Genomic DNA, 14988 nt, shown 5'->3' with positions numbered 1-14988 from the left:
ATTCTCAAGTGTCACACTGTCTCTTCAATACAGGAAAGTGTGGCCCTTATGAATGACCCTTGATGGTGGCTCTCATTGTATCTCCTTTTTAATATAGTATTTCTTTGTAAAGTTTACTGTCAAGGAACTTACTGCATTATTCTTTTCTGTGGAGAAGAACGTTGGTTACTCTGCTTCTTGCTCAACTCCCTAAGATGGCGCGTTGTTCTGTAATATGTACAGTATTGCCCAGAAGTAATTTTCCTTTTATTTTTGCCCACAGGGTGGAAAATTAAGGTTGAAATACAAGTTTATTTTTGTTTTTCCTAGAAGAGGTGACAGTGTAGTTTCTCTTGCCTGTTTTTCAACAAGCATAAAAATGTTGTTTTGGCTACAGTGATTGACTCCTTCATTCTGTCTTGCAAAACTTTTAAGTAGAGAGTCTCCTGCCCTTGTTTGTGCCCCTGAGGCCCATTCTAGTGTCTTGTGGGATGGAGGGGGATTTCCTCCCAGAGCCTTTGTGACCTGGTTTTTCTACCTGTCACCGTTCTCAGATATGCCTTTGCACAATCTTTCTCTTTTTCTAATTGGAAACGCTTATTCCCGATCTTTCTGTAACATTTCTGCCCAGGAAATACCACATGTTTGTACTGAAGAGATGAAGGTGCTCTCACAAATACTTGAGCTTCAATAGGTTTGATTTCTCTTTGGCCCTGAGTAGAAACACTGACCAAGGGAGACTCTGTACCTTTTAGGAGACTTTCTCTTCAGTTTTGTAAATCCATTCCAATGTGATAAAGAATTTGTAGAACTTCAATAATAAAGAACTATTAGGATGATCTGTTAGGTTCACTTTTACAGATGTTTTCTTCTGTTTACATTTAATATCATGTTGTGACCATTACCTAACATAAACGAATTTGATGGGAAAAGTGTTTTGGTTTTTTATCCAGCTAAGTAACCTTTAAAGAACCCATAGGGTCCTGAAACAGCCATTCAGTATTTATTCAACACAGATTAGATTCTTGGGGTACTACAAGCATAGCGTTGCCCTGGGGGCATTTGAGACATAGAAGAAAGACTTGTTTTCTGCCCTCAAGGAGAATAACTGGTGGAAAGCACGTAACTTAAAAATCATACAGACCTGAGTTTGAATCCCTGTTCTGCCACCTGCTAGGTATAAATCTTGTGCATGTTTTTCTCTAAGTCTCAGTTTCTTATCTGTAAAATAGGTATAATAAATCCTATGTCCCGTGAATATTCAAAGAGTCTAGTCACACACAAAAGAATATTTTATATCATGATCAAGTTGGGACTACCCAAGGAATAGACAAGTCATTTAATATAAAAAATGCATAAATATATTCCACCCATTAACCAATTATTAAAGAAAAACCATGTTGTCATCTCAGCAGATGCAGAAGAGGCATTTGAAAAATTTCAATATTTAATCGTGATTAAAACTCTTAGCCAACTCTTAGAAATTTCCTTTACTTGATAAGGAGTACCTACCAAAAACCTAGAGTAAACATCTTTATTAATTTTGAGGTGTTAGAAGCATTCCATTTAAATAGTAGTCATTATCACCACGTCTGTATTCAGCATTGTACTGGAGTTACTAGCCAACACAGCAAGACATGAAAAAGAAAGAAAAGTATAAGGATTAAAAAGCAGGAAACATGACTGATAATACTTATGGAGGATTTGACCACCTGCAAGAGAACCCAAAGCAACCTATATACAAAGTATTAGGGTTAATAAGAGGGTTTTTCCAGCTGGTTTGATAATATGATCAATATATTAAAACTAATTTTATTTGTTTACTTTAGCAACAAACAGTTGGAAAACATATTTTAAAATAAAACCTAGAACTGAACCTAACAAAGGACTTCCAGGGCAGTATGGAAAAAACTACAAAATTTGTTTGAAGACCTTACCTAGATTATATTCCATAACCAATAACTATAATCACTAAAGGTTATATGTATATCCTCAACCCCACTGCATTTGTTCATTGCTTTCACACGCTGGCCTGCCTAACCAACATCATGGTTATAGCCAACACTCCATCTACCGTATACCTGCACCTGTGCAATTGGATGTAGCTAGAATAAATAACACAAACATGCTGGCTGGTTTCACTTTAAATTCAGGATTGCTAATCTCAACTGGGCCCTACGACTGCCCTGAAATTATGCTATTTCTTGTTCCATTCTTGCTTCCATTCTCTTAGACCAGTGTGTTCAAAATGCATACATGAACATACAATTAATATGTAATCTAGCAATTCGACTTCTGGGTATATACTCAAAAGAATTAAAAGCAGAGACTGATGGGCAACAATTTAAACGTGTTTAATGCCACTGATTATACACTTAAAGTGGTTAAAATGGATTATGTATATTTTACCACAGTTTTTTTAAAATGACACATGAATACTTCCTAAGAAACATGTGGGCAAGGGAATCACTTTGCAGATATAGTCTTTCCCCAAACTAATTTGCCTGAGAATGTCTGGGATTCAGGGGTCCGCTTTCACACTTGCCCTTCTCTATGGAAAAAATTTTTTTTAAATCATGCATCTCATCTATTATTAAAAGTCTTACTGTGGTGGATGGCCCCAGTGGGTAAAGAAAGCAGATAAAGAAAGCACTTGAAATATTATTGTATATGGTGAGGAAATGAATGACTTATTGTTGGGTAATAGTTGTTACTGCAGTTCAGTTATTTTCCAATTCTTTGCTTTTAGCTAAACTTAACAAAGACTGATTGAGTTGTCAGCTGATAATAGATATAAAATATTTATAAAAATAAGTTTTGATTATAATCTGTAAGATTTTGATAAATAACTTAGAAGTTTCAAAAATTCTACAACTTTGCTTTAACAAAACTCCTCTTCCCAACCAATTATATAAGTGAATTCATATCCTTTGCAATGATTTAAATTTATACTGAAAAATTTTAGCTATCACCTTAAAATGTATGAAGAGATATCATTTTCAAAATTATTTTAGGAGGTATGGAAGCAAAAAAAAATTTGATGATTGCTTAGTTGACTACTTGATATTTTTTTCCTGTCTTTGCAAAATGCCAGTTTCTCCCCGATTCCGTCAGCTGATGACCCTGCTTTCTACTTCACTGAGACGATTAAAGCAATCCAAAGTGAACTTCCACAAACTTCCCACCACGTCTGTGTACTGCTAGGCACGTGCTGTACCATCCCTCCTGCTCCTATCGAGGAACTCCTCAAGCTTTTAACTAAACCCCAGCCCTCTCTCTGTGCACCAGGCCCTGTCCCTTTTTGTGTTCCCGGGCAGTCATTGCCCTAGCAACTCCCCTCTCTCTTCCACTCATTCCTCTTACTACCATGTTTCCCAAAAAATAAGACCTAGCTGGATCATCTCTAATGCATCTTTTGGAGCAAAAATTAATATAAGACCCGGTCTTATATAAGACCCAGTATTATATTATTATATTATATAGTATTATATTACATTATATTTTATTATACCCGGCCTTATAGTAAAATCAGACCGGGTCTTATATTAGTTTTTGCTTCACAAGACGCATTAGAGCTGATTTTCCAGCTAGGTCTTATTTTCGGGGAAACACGGTATACAGATATGCTATTATTTCCTCTCATCTTAAAAATGAAAACAAAAACCTGTCTTTGCCTTCCAACAATCGCCCATTTCCCTCAACCCCTTTATGTATAATTTCATAATTGATAGCAAAATTCCTTGAAAGTGTTATCTATTCTCAATTCTTTGATTTTTTTCTGCAACCCACTTCAGTGGGGTCCCCCTCCCGCTGCTGTTGCTCTTGTCAAGGCCCCAGTGGCCTCTGCTTTGCTTTGTCCAGTGGTCAGCTCTCAGGCTTCATCTTACTGGACCTGTAGGCAGCATGTGACACTCTCTCCTTGAAACGGTTTTTCCACTTGACTCCTAAGACCGCATGCTTTCCTGGACTTCCTTTCTGGTCCCTCCTTCTCAGTCTCCTTTGCTGAGTCCTCCTTATCTATCCAGCTTCTAAGAACTGGAATGTTCCCGAGCTCAGCCCTAGGACCTCTTTTCTGTCTACAGGCGTTCTCTAGTCATCTCAACCAGTCTCATGGCTTTAAACACCATCTCATCTGCTTGCTCCAGGTTCTTCTCTTTCCCTCCAGATCTGTTCCCATCTTCCTCCATCCTGGTCTCTGCCTCAGGAGGTTGGCTTGTATGGATTTTATCAGCAGCCCTCTGTGCCTTCTGGCTTCTAATTGGTTGTGAACAGTGGTGAATGGTGGCAGGATATTAGGGGAGAGAGAAGAGTGACATTGGGGTATTGATGCCCTCGTGTCCTTCTGTGTGAGGACTCTTAACCAAAGATGACTCCTCTTGAGACTGCATTTTTCCAGCCAACTCTCTGTTTCCCAGTTCCTATAACTACTGTCTCCATTCTTCTGTTAGTATTTGGGACACCCGAGATGTCCCACTATTTCTTGGGTTTCCCTACACTCCCACCTCTCAAAATAGTCCCTTTGTAATAAATAAACCCTCCTTAAATACTCCTAACTTGAGTTTGCCATTATTTTCTGTTGGGATCCTCACTGATATAGTGCAGATGACTTCTAAATGTATAACTTTATTTGGGGTCACTCTTCTGAATTCCAGTTTTCTGTATCTAGCAGGTCAGAGAGCACGCCTCTGAGCTATCGCCTAGAAATCTCAAGCTTATCATGTCCAGTATTGAGGTCCTGACATTCCGCCTCCAACCTGTTCTTCCCCACTCAGTGCGTGGCCACGGAGTCTGTCCTGTTGCTCAGGCATATCTTTGGACGAATCAGTCCTTGGATCTTCTCTCACCTCACACTGGTCCATCAACAAATCCTCGTGGCACTACTTCTCACTGGTCATTCTCACCACCTACTGCCATCAGTCTGGTCCAAGCCACCATCACATCTCATCTCGATTATTGTAGGAGCCTCATTTATGGCCTCCCTGCTTCCTTCCTTCCAATATCACTGGTTCTCAATGCAGCAGCCAGGGCTGCCCTATTGCACAGTCGGATCAAGTCCCATCAACCCAGCCTCTCTCTGACCCACGTGAATGGGCCTCGGTCTCCTTTCTGACTTCATCTCCTACAACACCTGTCTCTGTTGTGTCTACTCAGCCATCCCAGACTCCTCCTGTGAAAATGCCTGAACTGGCTGTCCCTCTGCCTTCAAATAGGCACGTGGCTGCTTTCCTCACTTCCTTCTGACCTTTCACTTGTTATTTTTTTACTTACTTGTTTTAGTTATTATTTTACTTACTTGTTTTGTTTATTGTCTTCTTCCTGCCAGAATGTATGTTCTGTGAGGGCAAGGGTTTTTGCCCCTTGGAGTAGTGTCTGGCACAGACCAGTTGAATTTTGAGTGAATAAAACCACTGAAAAAAAGACCTAAGTAAATGGAGCTACACTGGATAGAAAAACTCAATGTTATAAAGATATCAATTCTCTTCAAATTGATCTATAAACTCAGTGTAATTCCAATGAAAATCCCAACAGAGGTTTTCAAAGAACTTGACAAATCGATTCTAAATGTATATTGATGAGCACAGCCTAAGAATAGCTAAGTGCTCTTAAAAAGGAATTAGGTGGGAGAATTTGCCTTTCCAGATATCAACACTTTTTCATAAAGTTATTGTAAGTAATACAAGGTGGTATTGGCTCAGGATGAAATAAATTGGCAATAGAACAAAATAGAAAACCCAGCAGCAGAACTGTGCATAAGGAGATGTAATATATGACAGAGATAGCATTGCAGTTATTGGAGGAAGGAAGGATAATTCAATAAATTGTCCTGGGATAGTTCGTTATCCATATGGAAAAAAAGTGAAACTGGATCCCTAACTCATACCATACACATAATTAATCTCAGGTGAACTAAACTTAAGTGTGTATGGCAAAACTTTAACATTCTTAGCAGAAAATAAAAGATTCTCTCTATGACTTTGGAGCAGAGAAAGACTTAACTAAAAAAGACCCGAAAAGTACTAACCATCAAGAAAATATTAATAAATCTGCATACATAAAAGTGAGGAACATTTATTCATTAAGAGATACTATAAAAATTGTGAAAATATGCATTACAAAATGTAAGAAGGTATTTGGAACAAACATAACTGACAGATGATTATCATTCAGAAAATATAAATGACTCTCCTAAAATCAATTATCTCAAAATGAAAATGGGCAAGAGGCTTGAACAAGCTTTCACAGAAGCAGAAACAAATGACCAATATACATGATAATATGCTTTATCTCTTCAGTAATCAGAAAAATTCAAAATCAAACTTGCATTGGAAATCACTAGCCTTTTTTTTAAATTAAAAAATGTTATAAAACGAAGTGAGTGTGTGGCTGTGGAACACTTACACACTGCTGGTGAAAATGTCAGTTGGTGCCATAATGGGGAAAACAGTTTAGTACTATCCTCTAAATGTGAACATTTGCCTACATGCCAGGGGACCTGTTTAGGAATGTTTATAACAGCGTTATTTATAATAGCAAAAGTCAAATAACTCCCCTCAAAGAAACAAAATTTTACAAGGCTAGAAACCATCTGATGTCCATTGACTGTATGCATAAATAAATGGTAGTATATCCATACAATGTAATATTTTAGAACCGTGAAAATAGCCAGCACAACTACACACTGGCTTTCTTTCCAGTCTTGCTGGCCTGAGTTGCTCCTATCCCAACAGGCCGTGCCGCTCTGCTGCAGGATGGGACAGCCAGTCCTCCCAGGACCAGCGCAGACTGGAAGTGCAGGCCCTTCTCCTTTCCCCTTAAACTTGGCTTCTCATTCATTCTGCTCCTGGCTTTATGCTCCCTGCACCCTCCCCCCACGGCAGTATGGGGAAGGTAGAGGACGGGGGTGGGGTGAAGGGAGGACTCACAACACTGTCAGAGCAATGTTAGGATTCAGCGAAGAAGAGGAAAGAGAGGATGGGTGCTGCGTAGGCAGCCGCTGGCCATACATGTTTGCAATACATGTTGCAAACTCTTTGAGGGTAGGGACCATGTCATAATCATCTCTGCATTCCCTGAGGACATCTCAAGCATTCGAAAAGTATTGAACAACAGATTAGCTTAAGTAAGTCCTAACTGGTCAGACCTACTGAAAGAAAAATCAGGTCAAGAACCTCTTGCCAGAACCAACACACTCACTGGAAAAGCTGGCATCTACAGATAAGGAAATGGGTGGGTGAGAAATTAGGAAGTAGAGGTATTTTAAGGGCTTTCTTTGACTAGAAAAACAAAAGCTTACTGGTCAGGGGCACTGGCCTCCCCTGGGACAGCGAAGTGTGCAGAACACAGTTGCTTTTTGATGCACGTGTCCCGAAACCTTCAGCAGTAACTCCACAGTGAGATGGTGTTTTCCTGATCTTAAAAGGAGCACAGCAAAAGCTTTTGTCCTCCAGTTGCCAGGGCGTGGAACATGGCTTACCATTCAACTGGAACAATATTTTTGGCAGCAGTGCCTTTCAGTAGCTTTTCTCAGCTTGTCCCCTGCACAAGCCAGCCACTTACTGGACAGGCCAGGCTGGCACCACAATGCTTAGGCACCAGGCGCCCTGGACCCGCTCACTTGCCCCGTTTTCCTAATTCTTCCAGTGTTAATGTTTCCTACCCCTCTGGTGATGACTAATCTAACCACCCCTGTGTCTGAGGAGGTACAGAGAAACCCAGAATTTTCCTGACTTACGGTCAAACATGTCAAGATCTGGGCAGTGTATTCAAACATTCAGGACAAAAATCGGCCCTCATTCCTGCCTCCACACCAGTCACCTCATGTGGTTATATACTTTGTGCTTTGCACAAAGGCTCTGCTGAGGGCCCAGGGCAGAATGCAGACTGCACTCTGCCCACTAAACCTGGGGTGGGGGTTGACTCCTGCGTCTGCCTGGAGGAGGGTGCCCGTCTTTCTCACATAGGCATCAACTGCTTGCCTGAGGGGCATCTTCATCTAATTGGCACAGAGGCCTGGTATTCCCGTCCCATCCTGTCACGAGGACTGACCCAGAAGCCCTGGGCTGATTTGCGACTGCTTCCTGCCCCAGCTCTTGCTGGGAATAAGCCATGTGGGGAAGAGCGTGAGCTTGGCCTATCTCCCCGCCTGCCCCCATGAGATCCGTATCTCCCTGTTCTCTGCCTGTCTGCAGAGCATCCTCCAGCCCCTGGAGCGCCCTGCACCGTGGGCTCCAGAGCTGCCCAGCTTACTCTGCCCGCCCTCTGGCTCCTCGCCTGGTTGATTCCTGGCTCACAGCTTAGCCCTGAACTTCCATTTGTGCCCAGACTCCTGCCTGGTTGCTGACGCCATCCCTGGATGCTGCTGGCCCTGGCTTTCCATTCTGACCCTGGGCTTAAAAACTTAAGGGCTTAGCACTGACAACAGCCTCTGATCAGGACAAGAGGGGGTTGTTTTCCATGGGGTGGAGTGTTTCAGTCCAGCCCAATAAAACATCTTCGAGCAGCACCACTGGGCATCCTACACATGCCTCTCTTTACAGATGGCCTCTGGGACCCTTTTGTTCCAGCACCCCTCCCACTCTGTCCTTCTGGTCCCGTTCACAGAGATGACACCACCGTCATCTCATCTGCGCGTCTCTAGATTACAGGTGCTCTTTCTCGGCATTGTTTTCAGCAATGTGCTCAGACTGTCAATAACGTCCGTCAGAGTTGGACCGAACTCCCAAGATCCTCCTAACCTTGTATCTCCCCCGGAGTCACCCCCTTACACCACACACACACAGGCACACACACACAGGCACGCACAAACGCACAGGTACACACACGCACACAGGCACACACACACAGGCACACGCACACAGGCACGCACACACACACAAGCACACACACACAGGCACACACACACACAGGCACACACACACACAGGCACGCACACAGCACAGGTACACACACACAGGCACGCATGCACATACAGGCACGCACACACACACACACAGGCACGCACACACACACACAGGCACGCACACACACACACACACAGGCACGCACACACACACTGCCTGCTTTGGAGTTGGGACCCAGACACAATTTGGTTGCTGAAGCCATATGCAGGCTATCACAAGCCAGCACTGAAAGGCCACGTTGTTACTGGAAATACTGGCTGTCCTATCCTGGAGCTGAGCTGCGTGGCCTGCTGGGACAGGAGCAACACAGCAAATAGCACCAGAAAGAAAGCCAGGCTTGGGGAGGAATAAAAGACGAGGGGAAATGATACTGTCAAAAGCCTGGGAGGAAAAATCACACTGAAAAATGTACTTGGGAGCTATGATGCCTCCTGCTTCCTTGCTCTGCCCCAGCCTCATTTCTGCCTGGGAACTTGACAGAGTCCGTCTCCCTTCCCACCGCAATCCATTCTGGCTACCTGCTCATTCCAACACACCTTTTGATCAGAATCCTATAGCTCCACTCCAGGTGCTTTCCTCAGTCACTTCAGCTATTCAAGCCCACCTTGCCCTCCACCTGGCTCTCTCCATGGGGGGATCCTGGACTTCAGGCTCCACCCCCCATCCCCTCCAACCTCTATCTCCAGTGAAGTGTGAGCACCTTCCAGACTGGGATGCTTTCTTTATGCTCCTTTTCTACTCTCCACAGCACCTAACACGATTCTGGTCTCATCTCACACAATTAAGTCAGTATCTGTTACTTGATGGACAGATCCATCATGTCTTATAAAGTGGTGTTTTTCAAAGTATGCTGTACCATCCTTTGCACTAGAGTCTCATGGGGTATCTAATCTACTAAGAATGCATATTCTTGGACCCTACCACACACCAACTAAATCAGAATTTTTTACGACTGGCACTTGCATTGTAGCAGATGAAAGATGACCACACATTCTTTGACATTTCTCCCATCTAGGGATGGGTCTGCTTCTTTTCCCCTTGAAATTGGCCCATTGCTGTGGGTAATGAAGTGATACTATGCCAGATCCAGGCCTGGCCTTGGTCTCTGGGAACCCAGGAGAGACCCTAAAACTACGTGGAGAGGAAAAAGAGTCAGCTTGATAGTAGGCCCTTCCAATTTTCTAGGCATGTCTGGGACCCCCCAGGTGAGACCAGCCACCCGCTGAAAACCAATGGGTGGCCCCAGTTACATAGAGCAGATGAATCACCCAGCTGTGCCCTGCCAGCATTCCTGACCCACAAAATCATTTAAAGGTTCTTGCTTTAAGCTTCCAAGTTTGGGGGTAGTTTTTTACATAGTCATAGGCAACAAGTATGCAGATGTAGCAAATTTTGCAGGTTTCTCTTGTGTATCCTAGAATTTGAGTCCTCCTAAAGAGAGCTGACATTTAATGAGTACAACTTTATATTAAAGAACAGAAAAGATTCATTTCATAATTTGCCTGCCCATCCTAGGGGAAGGAAGATATGGTAAAATAATATATCATCATTCATGTTGCTGAACTCATTTTGTTTCTCGGACAGTAGGCCAGTTCTGTTTCTGGCACAAACAAGAGAGGGCCTCCAGCTCTCCTGAACTTTTCTAGACAATCCAGTTGCCACAGACAGTGTTAATAAACAATGTCACTCCAGTGGAATAAAATTCATCTTTGGATTTAAAATGTAGTGGGTCCTGACAACATTTGGTTTGGACATGTTTCCTTAGTCTATACTTCCAGGCCAAACTAAGAAGATTTTCTTTTTTCTTTTTTTTCCTTTTTTCTTTTTGGTTTGTCTCATGGGAGTATATTTTAAGACTGAAGCTTGTGGTTTTTTTTTTTTTTTTTTTCAGGTTTCATAATGAAACCTTTAGGCTTGTAAGTCACATGACCGACCACTGCTTTTGCCGTAGTTTCAGATGAAAACCACAGGACCCTACAAACCCCACGGGGATTAATGATTTTTGTTTTGGTTTCTCAACAAAGCAGTTTGGACAAATCTGAGAAATTTTTACAGACTCAGCAGAGATCAGTGTGAAACTCAGCATCTTCCTTGGATGCTTCAGCTCAACTTCAGTGGGTTTGGACAAGCCCCGGGCTTAAAAATGGAACTCTAAAAGCATAAAACCACACAAGCCAAAAATATTTTCCAAAATGAGTTGAACTCAGCTGAAGCTGCTGGGATTTGTGCCCTCTCTGTGCAGACAAGTATATGTGCCCCTTCCAACTCGATGCCCAGCCTGCCTTCAAGCTCACTGGGTCTGCTGTGTCACATGCTGAGCTGAGCTGTCCCTTTAGAACAGAACTCTGGCCTCTTTAGACACTCTTCAGAGGTGGCTGTGTTTTTCCAAAACTCAATAATTCAAAGTCTGGCAAGAAATCGATCTCACCATTTATTTTTATTTTGTCCATCTGAAAAACAAAGTGTCCGTATGGTGGTATCACTTTAGGACAGCCAACAAATAAATACCACCATTAAAGCCTGTGGCCTCCAAACAACAGGTCTGGTCCATGGCACGTCTGCATCAACATTGCTCCAGGTGCTGGTTAAAATACAGATTCCTAGGTCACCCTCCGAATCAGAATTTCTGGGTGGGAGCCCAGGAATCTTTATTTTAATGAATTGCTCAGATGATTGTATAATCCAGGTTTAGGAAATACTTCGGTGTTTAAAAAATATGACACTTCTGCTTGTTGCCAAGATGGAGTAACAGGGATTGGCTTTATCCTCGTGCCTAAAACAACTGGAAATCTGGGCAAAGTGTAAGAATGGTTTTCAGACCATGGACATCAGGCAGCATAGGATGGTGATCACTGAGAAGGGAGCCATTGAGTTTCCAGATGCCAAAAGGGGAGAGCCAGACAATACAGATATGTGGGTATGACAGATATGTTTATAAAGAGAGATTATTAGAAGGTGATTCTGTTTTACTCTACAAATGATTCTTACATTTACTGCATAAAAGAGTCTGAATAACCTGAGAGCCTTCCTTCCAGTGAGATATTCGGCAGCAGAGGTATGCTTGTGTAATGCAGACTAAGGCCAAGGAAAGAATAGGTTTCCACCGTGCTCTTGGTTGTGTTTTAAGAATAGGGTATTTACGTATTACAATGTGCAGAATATTTGTGTAGGAAACATAAGAAAGTGGTATATTGGTTGTGTCTGAAGAACAGGGCTGGCAAAACTGGGATGGGATGGGAGGAAGATTAGTTGTGTTATACACTTTGTACTGTTAAAATATCTTAGAATGTTCATGGATTTCGTTTTCAATAAAAAGTTAGTGAACAAATAAAAAAGCAAAATAACTATCATCTTAAGGATTTCTTTACATATTTAATCAAAGTTTATTTGATTTTCACAAACTGACCTATCACGTTATATAACTCTTTCGGAAAACGTCGACTACGTAAAGCAATTGTTATAATATGCACCTATGCAATAATCTATTCTATGTCATTCACAATTTAGTTTCTCTTTTATTCATCTGGTATATAGTATAATACTACACATAAAAAAATGACAACAAAGTACATCATTGTTGTATTTCAACATGTTTAACAGACCAGTTGTCATTGTTCCCTATTCATTTCCAAAATATGAGTTTAAAATTATTTAATTGTTTTTGGGGTCTGGCAGAGTCCCACACAATGCCCAGCATCAATTATATGGTTACATACACATTCCTGTGGTTGTTTCTAAAATCTACAAAACTACTCTAGTGTAGATTCCCAAGTATCAGAAGAGTAAGGTGTTTCTAAGGCTCTTTATGCATAGGTACGTATAAGATAAAGAAAACCTTCCCAGGCAGAATAAACGTTCTTCCCTCAGTCTGGACGTCCATGTTCAGACTCCTGGGTGAGGGGAGCCCTTCTTAAGGTGACCCGCATTGTACTTGCTTTTATACTTTTTGTTCTTTTCTTAAGCATGTGGCATAGACATGTTTTTGTTGTTAGGTAAAAGAAAGGAACTTATATGAATTATCTGAAACTTTGCTTGTGCAAGCAATGAGGATTTGGGAAGTTTAGAGAATTAAGAGGCCCAAAGAATAGATATAACCAAAGAACCAATGTCAAAGAACATGATTCTGGGAAGCTAAATAACTGAGAAATCACTTTCATTCTTATAAGCTTCCGATATCCCATTATGGTTTCCCTACTCTATTTTCCTGCCACTGGCACAGACAAAGCCAGTTTCTTCTCTCTTAAAGGGTTTCTCAAAAATAATGGGAGAGGGAGGAAACTATGGATGTTTGTGTTTGCTTGTATGAGCATAAACGCTGAGAAGACACATAAGAAACCAAAATGTGCTTACCTATGTGGGGGAGAGAGGGGACTAGATGGGGACAAACCTCTCAACATACACGTTTTTATATTGTTTTCATATTGGACCATGTGAATGCAGCACCTATTTTAAATTTAAAAGTAAAGAATATTTCTCAAAGTTTATCTTTTCATAAAAGCTTTATATAACATGCCTACACCTGAGTTGACTGGATTGGACTTGCATAAACTGAGTAAAAACAACAGGAAGCTGAAACCCAACCCCACCTCCCTCCCCCACTTATCAATTCAGATGAAAAAAAGAGTCTCAAGAAATCGTCTCATTGATTTCCTTCTGGCTGACATTTTCCGTGGCTTATATCAGATGAGTCTATAGGTTCTTAGAACATTTTGAAATATAAGAGACAAAATGCTACTTTATGTAATTTGTACTTTTGGAGAAATTTTAGACACCTCGCTACAGAATCACCTGTGAACATATTCGGATAACAGAGGTGAACAAAACAAAGAGGATCTTGGGAAGAAAAACAAATTGTGTGTGTATGTGTGTGTATTCATGTGTACAGGGGGTTGGGGGAGATGGCAGAGAAGGACTGGAGGTATTTCCCAGTGTAAACATTAGAGGTTTAATTTTTGCAAAGCAGCTTTTCTGGTGAGATATTGCAGAATGTATTTGGAAGTTGATAATATAATTCAGTTCTCCTCTGGGCATTGTGGGTATACTATGATTTTCTTGGTTGAAATTCCTCCTTCCCCACCCCAGAATAGTAGAAAAATTGAATAATTTCATATTGGACACTTTCCCTTTTGGGGAATAATTTAAGCGCTACCATATGTCTTCTTATTTTGTCCTTCTACTGTCTCTCACAAACCACTGGACTTTGAAAATGCAAAACAAAACAAAACATACACAAAGGAACACACTGGAGAAGGGTGGGTGTGTGTGTGTGTGTGTGTGTGTGTGTGTGTGTGGTTGGTGTGTATAAAATCACTCTGTGGTGATTGCCCAATCATTGGGCCATGGTAATTATCCAGGAAGGTGTTTGAAGATATGTTCCACCAAAGGGGAGTGATAACAACCTTCAGAAACTGTTTAATCCCCAGGAACTAAAATCAGTCGGACGGCAGCTGCCCAAGATGGGAAGGAATAATCATTGAAATCAGACCTGAGGAACAGCATGTGAAATGTGCTTCTCTCATCCACCGGCATCAGGACAGCTCGGATCCAGGTAGCCTACGTTTTACCTGAGATGAATTCTGGAGAATTTTCTTCTGTAACAGCTCACTCCAAGGCACTCCTGGTGAGTTGGTGTCTTTTCCCCGCATGTTGGGTGGCGTCATTGTCCCATTGTTCACAGTGAGCTGTCAGATTCCCAGGTGCAGAGGGAAAAGCATCCAAATTAGTCTAGAAATAATAGTCTGGTTATTTGCTTTTTCACAGCTCTCTGCCTATTCGCTGCACTGAGGAGTTATGTAGCTAACTATTCACATGAAGCAGCTGCGGAGGTGAGTTACCTCAGATTCGGAGCTATATAATTTACTTGAAAAGCTCAGTGATTCTTTAAGTACATTCACTTCAGAAGCATTCAGCAAACCAGATTATTCAGGAAGCCTCTTATCTCAGAAAGCTGATTAAAGTATATAAACTATCAAGACATTTCAAAGAATTGCAAAATATCAGAGCATTCTTGTCAGGTGCCTGTGGCACTTTTAAAAGTTGACCCCAACATTTGTTAACATCCTCCCATCAAAAGCAGGAATGCTGTCCCCTCCCCTGAATCAAGACAGGC

General features: G+C 41.6%; 1 non-coding gene across 12 annotated transcripts in view; it reads left to right on the top strand.

Annotated features, from left to right (window-relative positions):
- LOC109453655 (uncharacterized) overlaps positions 1–14988 on the top strand; it is a 106855-nt gene that overhangs the window by 43852 nt on the left and 48015 nt on the right. For all 12 annotated transcript variants that reach the window (XR_012495133.1, XR_012495131.1, XR_012495132.1 and 9 more), the window contains exons 3-4: positions 14303–14499; positions 14640–14704. This is a non-coding gene — a transcript (uncharacterized LOC109453655). The remainder of the gene's footprint in view (positions 1–14302; positions 14500–14639; positions 14705–14988) is intronic.

Source organism: Rhinolophus sinicus, linkage group LG03 (assembly GCF_036562045.2).
Source record: "Rhinolophus sinicus isolate RSC01 linkage group LG03, ASM3656204v1, whole genome shotgun sequence".
NCBI lineage: Eukaryota > Metazoa > Chordata > Mammalia > Chiroptera > Rhinolophidae > Rhinolophus > Rhinolophus sinicus.
Note: the sequence above shows the minus strand (reverse complement) of the source record. Positions and strands in the feature narration are given on the sequence as shown.